We start from the raw sequence: 12,514 nt of genomic DNA, 5'->3' as shown, positions 1-12,514 counted from the left end.
CGTTAGACGGCAATCCGCGCTTCCTTCACGGTAAAAAAAAAAAAACAACAACCCCGAAAAACGTTCCGGTTGGAACTGCTAGGATAGGCTAACACGTCGCCTAGCAACCGCGTTCCAGAACGTGGCTGAAAGAACTCCATCATCTAGAACGGTTATGGAGCTTTTATTTTTTTATTTTTTATTATTATTATTTTTTTTTATGGAGGGCGTTTAATTAACTAACTCCCCCACTCTCAGATTAGTTTTCTAGCCGTGTCACCTTGTTGCTTTATGAGAGCAAATAAACCATCCTGTATTTAACCAGGCCTTCATTACAATAAAACATGGCCGCAGTAGGTACAGCAGAAAAACAACTCGCCCCCCTTTTTTTTCCACTTTTTCCCACATTGTGTTACACGACAGACCTATTTCAAGCATCTGAGTATTGAGTAACTCATAATCGCAAGACAAACAGGTTGGTAGAAAGAAAACGACCCATAATTTTTAATTTTTTTTTTAGACGTGGCCTTGAACTTGTCAGCAAGTGCTTTTTGAGGATTATTGTACATTTTTAAGATGTTAGAATGAGTAATGTTATAAAAATAGAGAGGAAGGTGGCATAAAATACAATAAAAAGGCCTAATTTTAATAGCAATCTATGCGGTGTCCTCACATCTGGGTCTTACAGCAGCTGCACAGAATACAAGTCAACTCCTATAAGAGCAATTTAATTTAAAGCAGACCAATAGAGAGAGAGGAAGGCGGCAGAAAACAACTCAGAACCGTTTGTTTGGGAAGATGGATTTGTTTTTCTTGATTAAATTATTGGTAGCGCACTTACCCGAAAAAAAAAAAGTGTCTGACTAGTTTCTTCTAAATGTGACCAACTGGATCCCAGGCAAACCTGACAGATTATTCTAGAAAGGTCTGTGTGGATGCTTTAATAGACGCGTTGTTTGTAGCTTATTTTATTTTATTATATTTCTTTGCTGTATCTTTGTTTGTAAATGGTCCTGCAGTGCTGTAGAAAGACGGGGTAGCACTTTCTTTGCGTCTCATTAAAAATATTTAAACTCACAGGTACAGTATGATGACATATGTTGGCTTAAAAAACATTAAAAACTTTAGTTTCTCTTGATAACTGGTTCACGATTGATCAGGAGGGATTGGCAGTAATTGTACCATTTATTGGTATTGTGGGGGAAAACGACTGAGAAAGGAATTTGATGTATTGTGGTTGGAAACTGGAAGTATTGACTAGATTGTTACTTTTGCTGAATAATTTCTTATCATGATAAGAAATTGGCGTTTTTATGACAATAAAATTCCAATTTGTGGTGTCTGAAAACCCCAAAATCGTCAGTATTGTAATCTTTATTTTTTTTTTTTGGACTCTTAGTTCCTTGAAAGCAGTAAGAAATATCAATAAATTCAAAAATTGAATTAATTTATTATTGTGTAGGGTTTAGTGATAAAACTAATCACATTATGTAGCTGGTGTTCTGATGAAGCGTGTTTTGAATTTTGTTTCAATATGTTATATTATTAAATATGTTTTTAAGCACAGTATTTGTGTATAAGGAGCTTTAATCAATGTGCCGTGCAGTCACAGTGACTTAAAAAAAAAGACAGCAAGAAGCTGTAAATAGTCTTTGAGCATCACTTTTGTCGTTATCACAATAATACCACAATATATCCGTATTGCCCACCCGTAGGTGGTCCTGTTTATTGTTAGGTGGTACAATTATTTTACCTAAGGTAACTTGTGTTATACCAATTACAGAAGTTGCATTGTTAGAGCACTTTGTGTTTATTTTCAGGAAGTTCGCCCATAACCACTAAACAGAAATTGCAGGGAATTATTTAAGCCTAAACATGCTTGACGATGTCTATTGATACAAAAACAAAACATAGACAAAAGCAAAACCACACAAAGCATATTGTATTAAGCTTTGAAAGGCATGGCATTTTGTTACTCTGCTTAATCATTTGAAAGGAGCATGCTTGCAACTTTAGAGAGAAACCAGAGACACTGGCATCTGCAAAAGTTCATAAGGATAAGCATATGTAGGTTGTGTACATATTTTGCAATGGCTCTGTATAACTAAACGGCAACAAAAGTAACTTATAAAGGTAAAGTTGAGCTAGTTCTCCAGGCCCGCTCCCTGACTAGTGAGAAAGGCCGAAGAGTCGATGCGGAGAGCTCTTTTGAAGGGGGAGAAGTAACCTTGAAGAGGCCATCAGGTAGGGCAGAACAAATCATCGCATTTGCAACATAATCGCAACTTCCAAATCGCTGAGGTCCATAATTTTTGGTTATGTAACAATTAGTGGATAAGACAGGTTATTTTGGTGTCGGCAAAATGTTTAAAGTGGGTTTGCCGCCACATGGAAAAGAAGAGAATTGCAGCAGTGAGATAATGTCATTTTATTCTAGAGTTTATATAATCCATACCTTTTTAATCAGAAACTTTCAGCAATCTCCCCATAGCATTAAGGACTGGTCAAACCGTTTAATACATAGACTTGTTTGTTGGTTGCACTTTATGTTCAACAAGCTGTTCTCTTCAATAATAATACTCTGTGGTTAATGCAAAATTAAATCGCAATCGCAATTATGGTTGAAATATATCGCAAATTTCTAGTTTTGGCAAACTGGTACAGCCCTACCATGAGGAATCTGTACGGTCTCTAGCAGAGCCTCTGCTTCATGAAGCCACACCATGCTGGAGTGATAGTAGCACCTTGTTTACCATCCGAGCTGTAATTGTGACTGGGAAACCTTAAGAAAAGAGATACGATGTCTTAAAAAAATGTGATAAGCGGTCTTTGGCTCTCACCAGCTCTGCTTCCTGAAGGCCAGCTGTGGCTGAAAGCCTCCAAAGGGCTGCCTACATTTCTCTTCTTCCTGTCACTAGTCTCAAGCATTAATATGAAGCGTTTCAGCCGATCAGTAGGTTTTGGAGAATGTTTTAAACGAAGAAGACAATTTATTAAAGTGTTACCACCAGGTTAGCTCTGCTTGTAAAGTGCCTTGAGAGGACATGTGTTGTGAATTGGCGCTATATAAATAAAACTGAATAGAACAGAATAGTTTTGGTCAATAAATTCCCCCCCCCCCCCCCCCCGCCCCCCTCCCAAAAGGTAGTCTCTGAATCACAGCAGAATTGCTCAGTCTGTATCTGTCTTTGTGTGTATATTACACAATCCATGTTATTCTCTTTCGCGCTGTCCTCTGTTGCCATAGCAACACCTGATGTCTCACTGCATTTTTGTCTCACACTCTGGTGGGTGAAAAGAAAAAAAAAAAAAAGAGGGTAAAAAGAGCTAGATGGAGATGTGGGGGTGAGGAGATGCAGGTTATGGAGTGCAGAGAATTATTGTGTCTTTGTGCTTGTGCTGCATCATGCCTCCCAGTTTTTCTCTGCGCCTGTCTGCGCGCGCTTCCTCTTCTGACCACATCCCTCAGTCAGTTTCGGGGGGGGGGGGGGGATGCTTCCTCCCCACACAGAGTCCATTCCAGATCACCAACAAATTGCTCAACAAGCATCAGCGGTCTGGGAAAGAGGCACTTGTGTGCCGGTATCTTAGTTAGAAGCTACGTGTTCATGCAGACGTGCCGGCACGCTTCCTTATTGGGGTGCCAGATGTGCTCCTTTTCCGATTTCAGCAACTCTTCCCCAGCCACGGCCTGAACTTTTGACACCTAAATGTGACAAACAGGACAGGGCAGAGGAAGAGGTTTGACCTGACGGTGCAGAAATGGCCGGTTGAGGTCAAACACGGTCAAAAGCGGCTCCTGTGAGTGGCCATCTTTGTTTGCCTTTGTTCCCGCGTCTGTGTGAGGTTTCTTTGAAGGCACAGCTATGCTGGTGATGGTCTTGATGAGAAAAGAAATTCACAATCAGACTGGGACATTTCCCTCAGCTCCTTTCTTTTCAGTCAGCACACATCCTCTTCTTCTTTATTTATTTTTACCAGGTGTCTTTTTGGCTCTTTCTGTCCAATGACATCCAGAATCAGGAAGCTTGACTTCCTGATTCTGGATGTCATTCATCTTATTTTAAAAATGCATCTGAATCAGAATGACATTTCTTTTTGTTCTTGCTCCTTGTTTAATTATGTATTTTTTTTTTACTTTAAATGTGCACCCATTGCTATGTCTAGTTATCATAACATATTAATTTTGAATGACATATATGTATTAAAACTGCAACAACGAAACCTTGAACAAACTCACTGATTTGCTTTCAGGGAAGATTTGAATTTTAACAGAACATTGTTGATTTTCAGCATTAAAATATTCTGGTATCGCAAGTTTAAAAACTACATTTATCGTTGATTCTTGGCATATCGTTTTCATATAAAGGTGCAGAATATGCCTCAGACAAATGAGGGATCAGGGATATCTACATTTTCACAACGTTTAACTGTTATCAAATTGTTACAGAGTTTACATTTATACACACAAGCTTCAAGTCTCAGGGTTTGCAGTTCTGCTGCTACACAACAAATGTTGCTAGAGAGAGACCGTCAGGCTAGCACAGCCGGTGTGGTAGTTTTACTGGAAGTGCACGCATCGTACACAAACATGACTACACAGATTTACCTAATTGCAAAGGTCAACAACAGTAGGCAAGGACTCAGAAGTAGAGCCATTAAAAGTGATAAAGGATGTCTGAAGGATGCTTTTCATTTGTCACCCTGTAAATGGTAGTTCATATAAGTTGAAACACGAGCCCAAACTCTGGAAAAGTCCCAAGCAGGGGCTTGACAAGATCTAATGGTAAAATATACGGTGATATTAAAGTGTCTTACACTATTTCTCATCAAAAGGAAGTATGTCTCAACAAACGATAGCTACATTTACGCTGACCTAAGTAATCGAAATAAAGGGGCGATCGGAATGAAAACGTGTCATGTAAAGATGCCAATCTTAATATTGTGATCAGATGATGGGGTGGGCTCAATGAGAGAGGTGGTTTATGCCGATTAACAATCCGATCATCATGCTTGTAAAGGCTTGTCAGGATCAAGTTATTCTGAATGTGAAAAGCTGACATGAGTGTGCACGTGCGCCCCACATCAGCGTCATGTATTTCCGCTTTAAGCGGCTAGAAACTATGTCGGGGAAACAAAACGGTCTGTGCTCCAGATGCAACCTTCCTATAAGAAACATTAAAAGAGCTCAAAATGATCCGTTATTTGGTAACGTCTCAACCTTTTTTCCTTTTCCACTTACGACAGATAATTTAAAGCATAATTTTCGTTTTGCTAAACAGCCATTGTGTTTGTGAAACCACTATAAAATAGAAATGTAAAGTTTTTCTTGGGCTGTAAACAAGTTAGCATGGGACTCAGGGCTTTAGTGAAGGGCTAACTCTTTGGTAATTTGTAAGTAATTTGATTATCTTATGCTCACAATCTAAAATACTTGTTACTGGATGATTCTATATAAGAGAGAGATTCATTAGAAGACAGAGTTTGTGATGTTGAAACCTTTACTCAATCTGTGAAAATTAAAAATGGGAGTTGGTAATGCTACTTTTGGGCCACTTTAGGTATGGGTCTACTTAAAACAGCATTACTTGGAGTCAGAACTTCTAAATTATTCTACACTGATGGCTGATTCTTTTAAAAAAGTTATTTCTTATAGCCTAACTCATTTTGTGAAAACCAAATAAAGTTTCTAATAAAAAAAAAATTGCTGCTAAAACCACGTAAATAGACGGTGCATCAACCTAAAAAGTATTTGATGTCTTGTGATATCTTTACAATAACGTTCCAGAGGAGTTCATTTAGTTTACTGTTACATTTAATTTTTTGACACTCCCAAAGAATTGCTGAATTCCTGAAATAATTGGAAAGATTTGTTGGCAAAACAAAACGAAAGGAAAAATTTAACATGAAATATCATTTTGTCAACTCTTGTCCAAGATTTAACATACTTGGACTGATCAAACTTTATCTATATATTTCTGCTGAATAGTGAACCTTAACCCTTATTTATAAATACACACACATACACAAATACCAGGATCATTCTTTTCAGTGCTATTTTGGCATTAGTTAATACCTTTTATATATGTGGTCCTGCTTAAAACACGTAATGCTTGAGAACATGTGGCCTGAATTATTCTATCTTGACTTTCGATTCCTTAAAACTCAGTTTTAATTGGCAAAACATTTAATTTTTCTTTTAAGTTAACGGATTCTTAGTTTCTGTAAAGATTTAGTAAAAATCTTAAACTTCTTGAAAACCTTATATTGTGTATCTTAAACATGTTTGTCGTTAGTCTTTATCCAAAGCAATTTATATAGTTTGCTGCAGAATTATTATTACCCAAACTAAAAATATATATTTTTATTATTAAAACAAAAAAAAATTATAAATGTCTTCATTTTATATAACAAATGCAGTAAAGGTAATGTTGTACATACATTTTTTTCCCTCTAAAATATGTGTAGTTTAAATTTATTTATCAAGTCTACAAAGTTCGGACATCTGATGCGGCTGGACGAGCCGACTTGAAGAGACCTGACCAGTTTTCTCTCTGGGAGTAGATGATTGAGCAGAGCATTTAAGCTTATCTGTGGGACCTGGTTTATGCCATAGGAGGCTTTGAATTTATTCAGGCAGTTTGGCTTTATTGTTTAAGTCAAAGAGCTACTGAAGTTTGTAGCTCACCCTCAGGGTCTGCGGTCGCGCTGCTTTAATACCTGCTACTTCTCACAGAGCTTCCCCAGCGAGCGCAGCGTCCAATCACTGAGCGTCTCCCTGCTTTGCTTTGTAGTTGTGCGTAAGAACCCCCCCCACACAGTACCACACAGAGCTGAGCTTAATCAGTTGCATTTCTCCTCATAAACTGTCAGAGGAACAGAGGGGAAGGTTGTAAACACCGGCCCACAGTAATGTAAGGTTCAAGTCTCAAAGTAAAGTCAAGTCATTGTTTAGAAATACGAGGTGTGGTGGTTGACCCCATGTGGAGGAGCAGCTTCATGAATGACCCATTTCAAGTATTACTTTTAGCTCCCATCCTGTTTACCCAACTCGCAAAGCCACTTTGTGACACAAATATATTTCATCCTCATTCCTTAAACCGATTTTGCGAACAGTGTGGGATGTTTGGCTCCTTGTGGCACATTTGGGGAAGGTTTTAATCTACGTTGCATAACATGGCTGACGGGTTACATTCCTGCCATGGGGTTTATGTTATTCCCCCCCCGATCAACAACTGGTGGTTTTGTAAATAGGCGTGTTGCAATGCACCAGCAAAACAGCCGAACATTGAGAAACTTCAAGAGGCAGCAGTGGATCCAGACGGTGTCAAGGTATGCCGAGATTTTGAACGGTTACTCACATTTTCCATCGTGCCGTTCCTACAGTTTGAAGTCATCTTGTTGAGATGGCAGAGAAATGACCAGAGCAACCAGAATTTTCTCTAGTTGTTAAGTTAACACAGTTTTCCCTCTACTTGTTGCTGCACACTGCCTGGTAGGTGGCTGAAAGAAGGCTTCTACGTGTTTCTTTCTCTTCCAAAATGAGCAAATTTAGCTGTTTAGAAATATTTTGGTTATGAAAAAGAGACAGTCTTAGAGTGGAAACTAAAGGAGAAGCGACTGAGTGAAGCTTGGCTACCGGAGCAGATAGCCTGACTAAGTTGGTAATATAAGTTTTTCATGCTCTCATTGTTACCAAGTCTGTAAAGAGCAAAATGAGAACAGAATGGTGTTCTGTGCAATAAGAATTCAAAATTTAATGGGTTTTTATCCTAGATTTTTGCTTCCGTATGTGTCTTGATCAAAATAACATTTTTGATTTAAATCTTGGTGTAAATTAGGGCTGGGCGATATGGCTTTAAAACAAAATCTCAGATTTTATTATACCAAATATTTTTTTTCTCCTTTTCATTTCACAAAATAAATTAAAGAAATTATTTAAAAAACTGGCTTGTTTGTCAAGCATTTTGTCTGGGAGTTGACCTGGATTCAAAGTGCAGCTTAAATACAAGCTGTGAAACATGCTTGTAAAAAGATGGCGGCCCTGCCATTGTAAAAAAGGAAAACATGACAAAATGTTTGCTGCTAGTGGTTTTACACAATGTGTAACTAACTTGAAAAATAAGTAAATTAATAAAGTGCCTTGCATTATGGAAAAAAAAGTTTCCTCTTTACAACATATTCCTATATATTTACATGTTTTCATCATAGCATGCTATTTTGTCTTCATGGATGCCCAATGAGTGCATTTGCAAAAAAAAAATCCAGATTTAATTTTTTCCCTCCACAAATCAAATCTTAAAAAATTGTACATTTGAATTAATCATTTAAACCAGACCTAGTGTAAATGCAGTGTAACCGTGGTACTTCGCTTTGAGAATCTCTTTGCGACCCATGGCTGGTTTCAAACGTTTAGTTAATCCTCTAGTGTATAGCCACGTCTTGTTTTGTGACAAAACATAACTCCTCTATTTCACCTAGTATCCAATTACTGGCTGTTTTTATCAAAGCACTTGAGCAGCATCCAGAGAATTCAGCACCATGTGCATTTCTTTGTTCAGGGACATCAACATGAGTTTAATGTCACACCTTCCTAAATCTTGACTGAATTAGAAAAAATGTGCACACCGTATGGCTTCTCAAAAGTCAACAATGTTGCGTTGTCTTGATGATTTCGAACAAGCCACACAGATGCAACGGCTGCCACGCTTCTCTCTCTCTGCTTTCTAACCCTTTTCACATGTGTTTGGGCTTAGTGCTAAAGCATGTGACACAGCCTGATATTGATTATTAACATTCTCGGTCTTTAAGTCTGTGGAACATGACTTATTGGTCTTTGAGGTTTTGGGAAGAACCAGTAGCTGTTTGTGTTTTTTCTTTTTGGAGGGGTTATTTTTTCAATGTCATGCTTTTAGGCACAGACATTTGTCTCGTTGACTTCTTAACATCATTTCCAGCTGTGTCCTACACTTTTGTCACAATCCCATCTCTATAACCCTAAGGTATCATGGTATACCTGTTTTTCGCCCTCTTATTGAGTACCATCCCATGGTATTGACCTGAGAACCTCTTTCCTGCTTGAACGCAGCCTCAGGGGGCCTGGAGTTTAATTTACCATCTGTGACCTGTTAAGCTCATCACTACAGGAGGCAAACTTCACAAAAATACTCGGAGGCTTTGATTTCTCACGGATGCCGTTGTTAGCTTGCTTTGTCAGATTAGCCTTTTTTCGTTGTCAGATTTACAGTTGGTTTTACTTTACAGACCTTGGGACGTTAATGCACTTTTACGTCTGATGCTTGTGCTTTTCAGCAATATTAAGATGCATACCAGGGTAAAAAAATCAATCAGGGATGTCAGATTTAATACTGACCAAGCGGTATTTTAACCGTCATCTTTTTTTGCAAATGTGTAACTGGAAGATCGCCAAAAGGTAAATGCTCATTAAGTGAGCACTTAAAGTCATAAAATAACTAAAGCCACTCTGACGGATCACTTGCTCTGCCCCTCTCAGGCTGTATTCCATCTTTCTTTTTACAGAAACTTCTCCGCAACTCACCGTCATACTTCTGATTTATCAAAACCTTACTCAGACGCCTTGCATTATTACATCCACATACTTTTGAATTGGTCATGAAGTTCTTGTTGTATGATAACCTACAGCGAGAACACCAAGGTTTCAAGCTCAATATCTCAATATTTAAACAAAACCTTGAAATGGAATATATAAATATGATGATCTAATTAACTTAATTTAAAAGAGAAAAACTATCAATTCAAATGTTAATAACCTAATAAATTTGTTGGACATTCCACTCCGGTAGCATCTGCCGTTTAGGCACAAAGGAAGTAAGTAAGTAAGAATGCCTTTATTGTCCTGCTGTGGGGAAATTCGGGCGTGGCAGTGGCAAACACACAGACAGTTACACCTAATTATTAGCAATGAAAGAAGAAAAAAAGAACAAACTAATCTAAAATTAGCTCTAAAGAAATACTAAGAGTAGAAGCTTTCAAACTGTAGCTATAAAACTGTATGTTCATAACGAGTAATCATTGACACTTCTTTGAACTTCCTTTTCTTGTAACTGAAGACGAAGTGTAGAAGCCTCTCCACAAGTGCACAGCAACAGGTTGGGGAGGGGGGACTCTAATCACACAGATGTTTTTTTTTTTTTTTGTTTTGTTTTTTTGCCATTTTATTGAAAGGACTATGAACCGTAGGTTTTGAAACCATAACTTATAAAAGCTTTAGCTATGTTTCTACTATAGGACCCGGAGCATTTTTATCCCTAAAGTTTTTATTTAGGGATTTCATCTTGTTAACCTTGAACCTCACAAAGATACTAGGTGTTGAAGCTAGGTGTGACTTATCAAACCATGTCTATGCTGTTCAGTGTTGAATTAGTTTTTTAGCTTTTATTTAATTTATTTTTTTGACTTTTTATTTAACCGTTTTAGTCATTTTACATAACATCTCCAGACAGAAACTCAAATAGTAGACATCATGACAAACACAGAATACCAAACGTCTTCAGAATTATGACAGCAGGCAGAGCAGACAACATCCACAATCTGTAATCTGTGGCCAAGCAGGATCTCTTCCCATAGAGGAATTCCATTAGACCTCTCCTTTCAGTAATATCTCATCCGATCATCCTCTCCATCAGACATCCAGATATTCTAAAATACAAGTTCACCTTTGTATAAAAGTGTCATTAGTTAGCTGCAGGCTTGCAGTCATTCGCTCCATTATGTAAACATGTTTCAGTCTCTGGGCCCATTGACCTATAGTTGGTGGTTTTACATCTCTCCAGTGCACAGTGATCATTTTCTTTGCTACCAATAAAAGAACACTCATTATATATCTCTGATCTGTTTTGATTTAGTTTTAGTAATTTAGTTTTTTTTTCATCTTATATCCTTCAGTAATTTATGACCCTTTCAGCAAAGAACTAAAACACAGCTGCACCAAGGTGCGATGAGCTCTCATTTGCTCTGATTTAAAGGGGGAAAAAAAAAGAAAAGGTTTTTCATTATGCAGAGGATTTCACTGAAACCCAACATTCAAATGGTATGTGCTGAGGCTGGCTTCCTTAGCGATTGCTCGGGTGTCAGTATTTTCACAAGGCTGTTTTTCATATTCCTGAAAGAGCGCTTTTGTTTGGAAATTTGTTGTGGTCTTATAACAGCAGAAGATTTTATGTGTCAAAAGCCTCTCGTCTTGCAGCAGTTCAAACCAGCCCCACCTAACCCACACCGGTCTGACAGGGGAGATGAGAACCCTTGCCAACTAAAAGTCAGAAATATGATTAACTGGAAAGTAACCTGATGAGGAGACTTTGGGGACTAAAGTAAAATAAGTAAAAAAACATTTGAATGGAATAAAAATATTTTGACTAGAATTCCAGTAAAACTACTCGAGCGAAACCTCACCAAGCTTTTGCCACTTGTCTACAACCCCCTCCAAGCAGCCCTTGAAAGCCCCCCTCCATGACTTCCTACCAGGCCCGACTGCAGGAGTAAAGTGCTGACTCGGAGTTCGTTGAGCCCTAACACGCATGTGGCTTTTACTTTCACAAGTCTGTCTTGCTTTTTCATCCTCTCCTTTTCAGGTGGCGAGAGACACTCTATAACTTTGTCAGCTATGTGTTTAAAGATCCAGCACAACACAGAGAGATCAATTATATAGCTCTGGACAATTTGAGAGGGTAAAAAGGCTAGATTTACAACTTTAAACTCTCAAATAATTTACAAGTATACAGTATAATATTGTATTTCACTCTATTGTCCCTTCCATTTGGTTTACTTAGAGCAGTATTCAATGCCACGGACAAATATTGGCTTGGAAGAGACCAGTAACGAGGAGAAAAGAGGGGTGGTAGTCATTTCACTTCTGCAGCATTCTTTATTTTAGCAGTTTTGGTCTTTTTGTTGTATTTTGTAGTTTACGAAAATGAGTGTTATGTCACCGGACATTTAGTCAATTTGAACCTCCTTGGGGAATGTTTGATACCTGCTTGGTAAGCTGATGTTTTGACACAGTTTGCTATGGTTGACTGTAAAACAATGTTGCTACATGACTCCAATAATCATATAAAGTACTTTTGGTTTGATCATGGGTAATTTATCTCATCCAGACCAACTGATGAGCAATAATTAGGGACATGGGTGTGAAATGGTTTGATTGTGGGTATGTAGGTTGTGAAGACACAGCAACACATAGATTGAAACCGACAGGGGACACAGTGGTAGAGTTTTCAAAGATTTGTTGCATAATCTCATGTTTCCAAAAAAAAGGGTATATTAGGGCTGCAATATATTAAGAAAACATACAGTTTTTATTTTGTTTTGGCACTAGAGGCCTTTATTTGACTGTCAGCTGACAAGAAATGGTGTTGAGAGAGTGGTGGGAAGCGGCAAAGATCCACAGACCAGGACTCGATCCCTTAAAGACTAAGGCCTCCGAACACGTGTCGAACGCACTACTGGGCCCAGAAAAGATTAGACTATGAAATAACGAGACAAAAATGTTGCT

At 38.1% G+C, this 12,514-nt stretch overlaps 1 protein-coding gene across 1 annotated transcript in view; it reads left to right on the top strand.

The window, feature by feature from the left end:
• pid1 (phosphotyrosine interaction domain containing 1) overlaps positions 1 to 12,514 on the top strand; it is a 42,930-nt gene that overhangs the window by 974 nt on the left and 29,442 nt on the right. The window lies entirely within an intron of this gene.

This window comes from Fundulus heteroclitus, chromosome 18 (assembly GCF_011125445.2).
Source record: "Fundulus heteroclitus isolate FHET01 chromosome 18, MU-UCD_Fhet_4.1, whole genome shotgun sequence".
In the NCBI taxonomy this organism is placed as follows: domain Eukaryota; kingdom Metazoa; phylum Chordata; class Actinopteri; order Cyprinodontiformes; family Fundulidae; genus Fundulus; species Fundulus heteroclitus.
The sequence above is the reverse complement of the archived record's forward strand: the minus strand, read 5'-3'. Positions and strand labels throughout refer to the sequence as shown.